The following is a 13,096-nucleotide window of genomic DNA, read 5'->3' as shown; positions in this document are numbered from 1 at the left end:
TCAGCACAGAGTCTGATGTGGGGCACAAACCCACGAACCATGAGATCATAACCTGAGCCGAAGTTGGAAGCTTAACCCACTGAGCCACCAAGCACCCGCCCCTTAATACCTAATGTAATTGCAGTTTCAATTTCCCCCAGAAATCTAAGTCTTAACCTGTCAAGCCAGAAATTTTCTCAACAGTGCCAATGAGGCAATCTGTCATGTTGTCCCTCTCTAGTCCCCAAAGGAAGATGAGGTCATTTCCATGATGAGACTCCCTAGTATCCCCTCTAAGTGAAGGTGACCTTGGAGAAATTCTTTTCTTCTGCTAATAACTCCCTTACCTTACCTTCCTTCCTATGAAAGCCTTCCATTTTGTTCAACTCTTAGGAGCTCCTCTCTATTTGCTAGACAGGATGCCGCCCCAATCATGGATCACTTAACTCATGGATCTTCGAATTTACTTGGTAGAATTTTTTTTTTTTAAACAAGGTCAATAGAGACAGCTATAAACATGAAAAATCTCAAAGTGAGAAACATTTCAGAATTTTACAAAATAAATGAAGGTTCTATTTTAACAAATAGTATTTTTGACCCATCCCAAATGCACAGTTACAAAGTCAGAGCAGATTCTATTGCTAATACTGTAGGGAAAAAGTGGAATTTGCATTGAATAATTTTGCCAGGTTTGAAGTAATAAAAACAATACGGAGAACATAATGGTCTTCCAACCTCAGTTGGTCGTTATGAGAAACTCACAAGGCTACTATGTGACAGCTGAACCAAGAGGCAAACTAACATATTTTTTTCTTGGCACATATTTGTTTACATTAAATTATGATCCGGAAATTCAACAGAAATGGAAACATCCTAAATAACTAATCAAACAATAGTTCTCAACATATTTTATACACTTTTAGCTATGGAATTTAGGTATCTGAAACAGCAGGATTTACCTCAGAACTGAGAGAAGAGCTAAGCAGAGGAGAGGTAAACAGCATAGCCAGTATTTCTAGACATATATTCATTTAATAGAAAGAGATGTGTTTGAATATTGCTATATTTTTTCTTCCATAAAATTTTACATAAAAATTGCTAAGTTATTTGTAGACCAGATATTTTCTATTTGTAATCCTAATGCTAGAAATAAAGTTCAAGGACACTGATGAGCTTGGCTAAAGGTACAATTGCTTAAAGTGTTTGTAAATATCTTGGAAAAACTGAATTTCTTGTTACCGCCAATGTTGGAAGTATTTGCTAATACAATAAAGCAAGAAAAGGCAACAAAGAGTGCATGCATTGGGAAGAAAGTTATAAAATTGTCTTTGTTCAAAGATAACCTGAATGTCCATGCAGAAAATCTAAAAAGAAATTGACAAAAACACTTCTGAAACTAACAACTGATTATAGTGAGGTTGCATGATACAGGATTAATGTAGAAAAGCCAGCTGTTTTTCTATACTCCAACTATGAATACATGGAATTTGAAATTAAACACACAATACTATTTACATTGGCATCCTCAAAATTAAATTAAATATTTGCAGTAAAAAAAATGTAACAAAATATGTACAAGATCTATATAAGGAAAACTACAATTTTTTTTTAATTTTTTTTTTTATTTTTGAGAGAGAGAGAGACAGAATGTGAGCAGAGGAGGGGCAGAGAGAGAGGGAGACAGAATCTGAAACAGGCTCCAGGCTCTGAGCTGTCAGCACAGAGCCAGACGCGAGGTTAGAACCCACGAACTGTGAGATCGTGACCTAAACCAAACTTGCCATCTGAGCCATCTGAGCCATCCAGGGACTCCAGAAAGCTACAACATTCTTAAGAAAAAAAGCAAAGAAGATGTAAGAAAGTGGAAAGATAATTCATGTTCTTGGACAGGAAGACTTACTATTGTCAAATGCCAGTTCTTCTTAACTTGAATTATGGATTCAAGGCATTATCAGTTAAATCCTAGCAAGTTTTTTTTTTTTAATTAATATTGACAAAGTGACAGTAAAACTTTGTATGGAGAGGAAAAAGACCCACAATGGGTAGCATAATACTGAAAGAGAAGAACAAAAGTAGAACACTAATGCTACCTGACTTCACAATTTGTTATAAACTTAGACAATATATACAATCAAACAGTATAGTATTGGTGAAAGAATTTACAAACAGACCAATGAAACAGAACACGCAGTCCAGAAATTTACTTAATTAATGTAACCCACTGGTTTTTGACAAAGAAACAAAGGGAACATAATGCAGCAAAGGTAGTCTTTTCAATAAATGGTAATGGAACAACTGGACAGGCACCTGAAAAAAAAAATCTGTGGGCAGGTGTCTTGACACCTGTCACAAGACTTAACTCAAAATGGAATATCAACCTAAACGTAACAGACAAAACTACAAAACTCCTGCAAGATAACATAATAAAAAACCTAGTTGGCAATGTCTTTTTAAATATAACACCAAAGCCATGATCTATTAAAAAAATAACTGATTAGACTTCAACATAATTTTAAAAAATATTCTCTATTAAAGACAATGTCAAGAGAATGAGAAGACAAGTCAATGACTGGGAGAAAGTATTTCTGAAACGTCACTGTATAAAAGCTTATCATCCACAATATACAAAGAACTCTTAAAATCAACAACAAACAACCCAATTGAAAATGGTGCAAACGTCTTAAGAGACACCTTACCAAAAATATACAAATGGAAAATAAGAATATGAAAATAGACGCCACACTATATGACATAAGAAAAATGCAAATAAAAAAGAATGAGATACCACCACACACGTATTATGGAGACTAAAATTCAGAAACTGACAACATTAAATGTTAACTAGGAAGTAGAGCGGCCTGAGCTGTCATGCATCACTGGTCATAATACAAAATGGTACAGTCTCTTTGGAAGACAGTTTGGTACTTTCTTACAAAACTAAATATACCCTTATCGTATGATCCAGTGATTGTACTTCTTATTTGATCAAAGAAGTTGTAATCTTATGTACATACAAAAATCTGTACACATATGTTTGCAGCAACTTTATTCATAACTGCCAACACTTGGTAGCAACCACGATGTCCTTCAGAATGTAAACAGATAAATAAACTGTGGGAAACACAGAGAATGGCATATTATTTAATGCAAGAAATTAATGAGCTACCAAGGCATGAAAAGACATTGATAAACTTTAAATGTACATTACTAAACGAAAGAAGCCAATTTGGAAGGGCCACAAACTGTATGACTCCAATTATATGACATTCTGGAAAAAGCAAAATGGTGGGAATAATAAAATGTAAAGGGGTTGGAGGTGTGGAGGGTAGAGGAGATGAATGGGCAAAGCATGGAGTATTTTTAGGGCAGTGAAAATACTCTGTATGATATTGTAATGCAGATTATCTATCATTATATAGTGCCCAAACCCATGGGCTGTACAACCCCAAGAGTAAATCCTGAGATAAATAATAAACTTAGGGTGATTATGATGTGTCACTGTAGATTCATCCTTGGTCAAAAATAAATAGTGAGTCATGTTGATAATGGGAAAGCCTATTCATGTGTAAGGGCAGGAATATATGAGAAGTCTCTGTGCCTCTTCTTCAGTTTTATTCTAAATATAAAACTGCTCTGAAAAAAATAAAGTCAAAAAAATTACAAACAGGAAATTTTAACAATTATATTTTTTTAAGTGTATAGATAGCTCCAAGAGGCCTACATTATTCATCTTTGCCTTATGAAAGTGACAAAAATTTCTTGAGGCTGTATCATTAAAATAAGAGTGTATAATCCTTTCTTTTTGTACAAATCTGTTTTAATCTGCTTCACATTTCAATCAGAAGGGATCTAGCAAGTCTGATCAAAATAGAATTCTTTATACTTATATCAATATAAAATAAAACAAAACAAAAAAGAAAATAGAATTCTTTGGCAATATCCCATAGAATCTACAAATTCCCAACAAAAGTGACCTGGTCATAAAAGAACTAGGAGACCTTCTATCTTAAAATCTGAGAATATTTTCTTTAAAAGTCTTTGCTAAGTCACTATTAATCATTGCCTATAATGACACTTGTGGTTAATAATTCTTTGATATAATTAAGAATTTTTTTCTTTGTGTATTTAAAATAGATATTCTTGAGCCTTGAACTAGAATTTGAAGACTGCGACTAATGGAGAAAATAAATAATCAATAATAGCAAACTATCGAATTAATGTTGATCTGCAAACGTGGTCATACCATATTGTGGGAACATGACAAGTAGACAGCCAAAAGTTGGCAAAAGTCCAGAGAGCATTTCTTGGAGAGAGTGGTCAGTTGTGTGAATCTTGGGCATAAACTAATGTAAAAAGATTTATAGCAGCTGCACGTATTTTAATGTCCTAAACCACTGTAGTGCCGGCTGGTGGCTCAGACAGGAGGTGACGAAGGTAGATTGAGGGGCAATATCTGGTAATTATGTCTGGATTTGAATGAACAGAGTGATATCCAAAACCCCCTTCAAATGTGGCTCTAAGGAAAAAAACAATTATGTTTTTATGCCATGATGAAAGAAGCTACGGAAAGGCAACTTTGAGTTTTGTTGGCCAACTCTTACATAATCAATTAGATTGACTTTGTGACAGTCCAAATCAGTCATTACAATGAGCAAAAACAGTGAATCGATCCTGCTACAATCCAGTGTTTGGGTCATACAGGCATGAACTATGTTTATATGTCTGAAGTAAATGGATGAACAAAAGGCAGAAAGGTCAATATGTTTCATTGGTCTAGGCTGCCTAATTTAGAATGCCGATAGCATTCAAATCCAGGTCCTGTGGAATAGTCATTGAGGCAGGAATTAAGCCATAATGCTGGAACAGGTATGAAAGTATAAAGTGGAGTTGATCTTGAAAGAGCTTTTATTGATTTATTTTCTTGATTGTTTTAATGACTTATTAACCATCATTTTCTACTATCCATACCCTTTCTTTCCAAACTTGTAATATTTGTCTTAAAATCTTAACTACACTAAATGCTAATGATTTATGAGTGAAACACTATACTACCCAAAAATAGCGGGCAAGTCCAATATTGGAAAAAACAGTGTGTCTAATTACAGTCCCCTAAAATGCTGTGATATATCTCCTTGATAAATAAAGCGTGTTTGGAGATCTGTAAAACTCGTACATTTAATTCAATTATATTATTTACTTTAAAAAATCTTCCTCTGGGACACTTAGGGGTTTAAAAAATATAACTCCTACTCTTTTCCTAGACTATTTCCAAAGTCTCTATGTTTCTTTTAAAATAACTTTTGCCCATTGCTTCTTTAGGTGTTCTACTGTATCTCTCTTCTTAAAACATCTATCGGATTCACGAACATGTTATACCTTTCTGGCATATCAGAATGGAGACGGGAAGCGTTTGACAAGACCACCCTCTTTCAGACCATATGCTATTGTTTCCTAACAAAATTATTTCTTACATTTTTCACTGCAGGTGACTTTTATATATACACGCATATTTGTGCTTACTAGTGTTTCAAAGTCATTCTTTAATAACAAATAAACTCACCTTGCAAAATTGCAGAGATTCAAGGTCTCACCCCTCCCCTAAACATTTCTGAATATAATTTACATGGATTATTTTTTTGCTTTCCTTCAATCTCAAGCAGAGCCATAAATTGTTGCCTGTAAGTGAAAATAAATTCACCATACATCAAACTTTACAAGTTATGAAGAGAATGAATGAATTTATATAGAAATTATATGTATGTATGTATGCATGTATATACTTATGCATACAGGAGATATATTTGCAGGTGATATATCTTTCTATCTCTCTATCTCTCTATCATCTATCATCTATTTATACACACACATACACACACACACACACAGAATGACAGCAGTGACAGTACCCAAAGACGACCAGTGATTCTACTGAATACAATTTATTTCGTTATTTTTTCATTCAACAAATGCTATCAAACCACCATGATATTTCTAAGCAATTCTATGGCCCACAAGGAGAGAAAAGAATAAAACAAACAAAGCCCTTGCGTTAATGGCGTTAAAATTTTGATGGAAGAGACAATGAATAAACACTTAATAAAATGCATAATATAACATCAGATAGCTTTTGAAAAGAACTATGAAGATCAACATTTAAAACAAAAAAACAGAGTAAGTAGTATCCTATTTTAGATGGTTTGGTAAGGATACTTCCCTCTGAGGCAGTGAGATGTATTCTCATATATGAATGAAATGAGGAAGAGCCAGAAATCCACATGGAGAAAAATTATCCCGCACAGACTTCATTAGGGCTTTGTGTCAGAAAAGTACAAGGGGCCCATGTTCAAGGGGAAGCAAACATACCACTGTGACTGGAGCATAGTGAACAAAAAGTGGAGTCATATTTGATGATGGTGGAAAGATAACTAACAATAGATAAGATCAGGCTTTGTAGGGCATGCAAAAATGTGATGTGTATCACTCAGGTATTACCGCAATGATTGTGGGTAATGAATCCAGCCATGAAACCAGGGCTGTGAAAAAAAATTGCGTGTATGTTTCAATTCTACATCTGAAGATCAGTCAGGGTTCACCTGGGCTCGTGGGCATAGTCCCAAGTGGTGGGTTGGGTTCAATATACCCAATGGAAAGCCCTCCTCAGATCATTACATTTATTTTTAAAATGTTTATTCATATATTTACTTAGGAGAGAGAGAGAGAGAGAGCAAAAGTAGAGGAGGGGCAGAGAGAGAGGGAGACAGAATCCCAAGAAGGCTCCGTGCTGTCAGCACAGAGCCTGATGCAGGGTTCCATCTCACTAATGTGAAATCATGACCTGAGCCGAAATCAGGAGTTGGTGCTCAACCGAGTCATGCGGGGCCCCCAGATTATTCCATTTATATTTCCTACAATGGACCTATCTCCATGTAAAAGTAAATAATTTGTGTTTGTTTTCCTCTTTTCCCCTGGATGAAAGCTATATTGAAACACTAATAGTACCTGGCTTTTTCAACGCTGCAGCACTTGGGGGTAAGGTAGTGTGTGAAGCTAATGAGATGCTTCATACCATATTTGCAGATTGGAGAGGTTTTTCAATTAAAGCCATTGTTAGATGGATCGATGACTCTGATGTATTCCTCTGTAATTGCCTTTTCAAATTTGCTCGTAAACTTCTTGAAAACACACACCTTTCTTGTGCTTGCCTTGTGTAAACCTGTAGCACACACAGAATTAAGTCAATGCATAATGTCACTTAGCACCTTGCAAGTTTCATCTTCGAGACCAGGGATTGGCAAACATTTCCTGTAAAATGCCAGACAGTAAGTATTTTATTATTTGCTGTCACAGCTAAGCAACTCTCTTGTAGTCAGATGAAAACTACCATGGAGGACACATAAATGAATGGGTGTGGCTGTGTTCCAACGAAACTTTATTTATAGAAACAGGTGGAAGGCCAGATTGGGTCCCCTGGTCAGAGTTTGCTGACCCTGTTCTAGGAGACACACATATTACTTTTTTTTTCTTCCTTTTAATTTAAAATCCAATCAGTTAGATACAGGTTAATTTCAGATGTATAACACCCGGTCCTCATCACAGCAAGTAACACTCCTTAATCCTCATCCCCTACTTAACCCATTCCCCCACCCCACTTCCCTCTACTAACCATTAATTTGTTCTCTGTAGTTGAGTCTTTTTCTTGGTTTGCCTGTCACAACCCACCCCCCGTCCCCCACCACCAATGATTGACTACATATGTCTCCTAAGGCAAGGGGGAAAAAAACAAAAATAAACTATTGGGACTTCATCAAAATAAAAAAAAGCAACCTTCTGGACAGCAAAGGAAATAATCAACAGAACTAAAAGACAACCTATGGAATCGGAGAAGATATTTGCAAATGACATATCAGATAAAGGGTTAGTATACAAAATATATAAAGAATTTATAAAACTCAACACCCCCCAAAATCCAATAAAAAATGGGCAGAAGACATGAATATAGAGATATTTCCAAAGAAGGCATCCAGATAGCCAATGGACATATGAAAAGATGCTCAATATCACTCACCACAGGGAAATAAAAATCAAAACTACCTTGGGATTTGATCTCACACTTGTCAGAATGGCTAAAATTAACAACACATATTACTTACTTTTTGTAGTACTCCTATTTACCCCTTTAGTACTTTTTCCTATATGAAAAAGATATTGCAGGGTGCCTGGGTGGCTCAGTTGTTTAAGCCTCCGACTTCAGCTCAGGTCATGATATCCCGGTTCATGAGTTCAAGCCCTGCATTGGGCTCTGTGCCGACAGCTCGGAGCCTGGAGCCTGCTTCAGATTCTGTCTCCTCTCTCTCTTCCCCTCCCCCACTCATGCTCTGTCCTTCTCTCTCTCTTTCTCTCTCAAAAACAAATAAATATTTTAAAAAATTTAACACAAAAGGAAAAAGAAAAAGATATTGCATCCTGTGGATGTAATAAATGAGCTCATACATTTCTGTTTCATAGGTTTCCTCAAAGCCTCCTGTGTTTACATTTGATTTCTGATTGCTGCTTTATGTTTACTGCCACATCACTTCTGTAGTGACTACAGTCCATAGGTGAGAACCTCAATGGCCCAGTGGAAGGTGATATATACCCTGATGCCCATTTGGCTTGAACTCTCAAAGTGTCAATGCAGTGCTGTTCTTGGAATCCTTCATGTGTTAACTTATCCTGTGTTCTAGCCATAAATGAGGATATCATGCCTTTCTTACTGCATCATGTGGTTCTCATGTCAGGGTTGCGTATAGTACAGCGTGTCTCAAAGATTTCATCCAAGGGGCGCCTGGGTGGCTCAGTCGGTTGAGCGTCCCACTTCGGCTCAGGTCACGATCTCGCAGTCCGTGAGTTGAGCCCCGCGTGGCGCTCTGTGCTGACAGCTCAGAGCCTGGAGCCTGCTTCAGATTCTGTGTCTCCCTCTCTCTCTCTGCCCCTCCCCCACTCGCACTCTGTCTCCATCTCAAAAATAAATAAAACATTTTTTTTAATTAAAAAAAAAAAAGATTTCATCCAAGAAAGCGACTTTACAGTTTTTTGTTTTGCTTTGTTTTTGAGCCCCTGAAATAATAGCTCTTGGCTCAATCAGGGGTTAGAAGCAAAGCCTATGCAGAGTAACAACAACAACAAACACAAAAAACAAAAAACTGCCAGTTGAGAGCTCTTCAGCCCATTCACTAGATGTGCACAGAGAGTGAGCAACGTCCCCGAGATGCACAAAATAGATGATATTGGTGTTTGCTACTGAAAGATCAATCCACGAATTCTGGCACATTATGATGCATTTTAGATCTCCTTCCCTTAGGTCAGCCACAATTGGTTGATCATAAGTGTGTTCGGTGAGCTTGAAGTTTATGAGGGAAAAGCAGGAAAGGTTTATGGCGGACGTTTTTATTCTCATGTAGTTGTTCCTCTCAGGGATGGACTGAGCATTCCTTGCCCTATTCCTCTTCTTTCTCTTTGGAATCAGTCCCTCTGCAGACAATGCTCACAGGTACAGGTTATCTCTCTGGAAGAAAAAAATACGAGATTTTAGGGAAAGTTCGAGTCAGGGGAGATATCCCAGGGACTCTAAAGTAGCCAAAGATGATGCTACTCCAAAGTAACATTACATAAACTTAAACTGATATTTCACATCTATCTGCTTCATTCATCATTTATATGGTATAAAAGGTTCTGAACTTGGGCGAAGGCAAGCAGGTAGTTTATTAGCTTTCTTAAACTCTAAAATTTGTTATCCAAATACAGTGTCTTGATGCAGTTCAAACAGGCATAGGAAAGAAAAGAAAAAGACCCACCATGATTAATTTACAAAGTGAATTCGGCGTTCTGGTAACTGGAAACATCACAAAACCATACGATTACTCCTTTGCATTACATACATTGTTCGTTAAATAGGATTCCAAGACCCATCTGTACCCATTCTTATGTAACATAAGAAATAAATGCAGAAGGTACGCTGAATATTTTTCATTGCATTTGTAGAAGAAATTTCCTTCTCCCTATTGATTTAATAGATTGCACTACCTTAGGCATAATCCAGCTAGAAATTCCCTAACTGGTGAAGTTGATACGTGAGCCTTTTAATGTGTTTTCATTTTCTTAAATGTAAGGTGGAGAAACAAATGAGATTGAAAGTAATGAGGCATGGATTCTTTTTTTTTTTTTTTCTTCCTAGCAGAAAGCATTACATTTTAAAGGTAATAAACTCTTTTAAGAATAAAGACACCTGTCACAATTGGTGCAAAAAGGAGAGAAGTAAAGTGACTACTGAGCTGGTAAGATTTCATTGTTATTGTTATGTTCAACCACTTATTTTCTGTGCCCCAATGTACGTAGTCTATGAGTATTTTTTGTACTATTTTTCTCTTTCCTCCCATTCACGATTTTTGATCTTTTTTCTCCACCCTTCAGGGAACCTTGGATCGTGGCATAATTGCATGCCAAGGTCAAAATCATAGGGGCACACGGAAAGATAGAATCCTGGAAACAACTGTATTGTGGCTAGATTTCAGGTGACACTTACTTCTAAGTTTGCATTATTTAATGATTCTCTTCAGATTAATTTTCTCAGTCAAATATTCTGCTTATGAAGGTTTTCTCCTGGCAAAGAATTTCTTCATTTGATTTTTGTGGAATTTGCAGTTCAATACATAAAGTTCTATTTATTAATCTGCACGGGAAAAAGTAGATATATGGATGACAATAATTTGTATGAATAATTAATATATTGTTAATTAACATGGCATTTCCTAAATTTACAGTAAAAATATCACCAACACTTCAATACCTTCGCAGAGAATACTTTTATACATTATTCAGATAATATTAATCTTTAAAGTCAAAAGAGATTGGAGGACTTGAAGTGCTTCAAGACTATTATTGTGAAATTTAACACTGTGCAAGACTGTAGACAATTGAAAGAATACAAAAATTGGTCTTGGTTAGGGTTCTTACATCAGAACGCTTCTTGCTAGAAGTTCTTCTGTGTAATTCTGTGATAATAACTTATTTACCTGTCCTTTGATTTCCTCTTATAACATTAAATGTATAATGAGGTAAATAAGAGAATACCAGGGGGAAAATTGTAGAAATTTAAAATAAATTTTTTAATGCTTATTTATTATTACTGAGAGACAGCGAGAGACAGGGCATGAGCATGGAGTAGGGGGGGGAGAGAGAGGGGGAGACACAGAATCCGAGGCAGGCTCCAGACTGAGTTGTCAGCACATAGCCCAACACGGGGGCTCAAACCCAGGAATCACGAGATCACGACCTGAGCCAAAGTCAGATGGCTGACCGACTGAGCCACCCAGGCGCTGCTAGAAAATTTAATGATATTCATTAATGTGTATTTATTGGAGGTTCAATTTTTTTTTAAATATTTTACAATGAGGTCAGAATAATTCTTAGGTCCTTTGTGAAGGACAGTAATGGCCATATGTCAGATTGGGTATATTTTTGCAATGAGTACACTTCCTTTCAGTTATGAAAGCAGAAAGAGTACAATTACAGCTTCCATGAGGTTCCAGACTGATGTGTGTCATTAAACTAGCTGCATGTAACTATGGGTTTGAAAAAGCATTCATATTGGCACACTGTATCGCTAACAAAGCAAGTCAGGGAACAGAGGCTATGTCATTATTACATAAGTATCCTTGCAAATGAGATGTTCTGCTGTGTTCAGAGGTGAAATTCATTTGTATTTTCTACTGGAAGGTCTTTTTTTGCTATCAATACACAGTGCAGGTTAAAGCAGTCAAATACAGAGACAAATTTAGTAAGATGCTAAATTTTAAGTGAAAGAAGTTAATCTCTAATCCAGTTTTCCTGATTATTAATTGTATGATGCTTAATGAACTATCATAACAAATAGAAAAAAAAATCGGAGTTTGGAGCCAAGTTCAGGTTCTTCTACACGTAAGCTACATAGCATCATAACAAATTAAACGAAGACGGTAATACCTATCAGAATTTTTCTAAGTAGTAAACAAGTATATACCAGTGCGTAGATACTATGTTAAGTTTTAATAAATTATACCATTATTCACAACTAAGCGGTATATCCATGCATTAATTTTTTTAGTTAATCCAACAATTACTTGTAGGCACTTATACTTTTTAAAATTAGTTGGCCAACGTTTAACAACATGACTATAAATTTGCTTGAATGGCTGTTGCATCAGAATATAGAGTTGAAACAGGGAACACTAGGGGTCGCTGGACCCTGTAGTTGTCTAAGTCGGCTGCTAATTGGAATTTCAGGGGAAGTTTTTGAGAACAGTACCTCATATGCCCACCCCAAGCATTCTTATTCACAAAGACAATAGTACAAACATAGTAATCAGGTATGCAGCTAGATTTGGAACCTCTTCTCCAGCTCACCCAAATCTCGTCCCTAAACTTAAGTGTGGGTGTTTTCTTTTTTGTCTAAAAGAGAAGTGAATAGGCAAGCTACTCACTCATTTATAAACAGTATCTGGTTGGGGATCCTCGGTGGCTCAGTAGGTTGAGTGACTGACTCTTGATTTTGGCCCAGGTTATGATGTCACAGTTGTGGGACCCAGCCGTGGGATCGAGCCCCGTGTTGGGCTCAGCACAGAGCACAGAGTCTGCTTGGGATTCTCTCTCTCCATCTCTGCCCTTCTGCTGCTTGTGCTCTCTCTCTCCCAAAATAAATAAATAAACTTAAAAACATACTATCTTGAATGGGTGGTTGATAGGGATGAGAAGAAAACAATGCATCTGTTCCTCTTTCCATGGTATTGGCTCATTTTCTTTGTTTCTTTGAGAAAATCAAAGTATCATTAAGTTTAACATAACAAATGTGGAAGTAACAAAAAATGGCACCTAATTTCAACATTTATTTCGTTAACCCCTACTAATATTAAGCATATAAAAAACCCCGGTGGCATCGAGAGGTAGTAAGGTAGTAACATAGAAAGATGGAAAGTGAAAGCCTCTTCTGTACCTGGTCTTTCTCTCCTGAATTGTCAAACAGGACTGCAGAGGACCTGTCTTACCCTGCTATGTTGCCAAACTATGTTTTTAGCCTTCCTTTGTTTGTCTGTGCCCCTTTATC

This window comes from Panthera tigris, chromosome B1, assembly GCF_018350195.1.
Source record: "Panthera tigris isolate Pti1 chromosome B1, P.tigris_Pti1_mat1.1, whole genome shotgun sequence".
Classification (NCBI taxonomy): Eukaryota; Metazoa; Chordata; class Mammalia; order Carnivora; family Felidae; genus Panthera; species Panthera tigris.
This window is presented reverse-complemented; position numbering follows the sequence as displayed.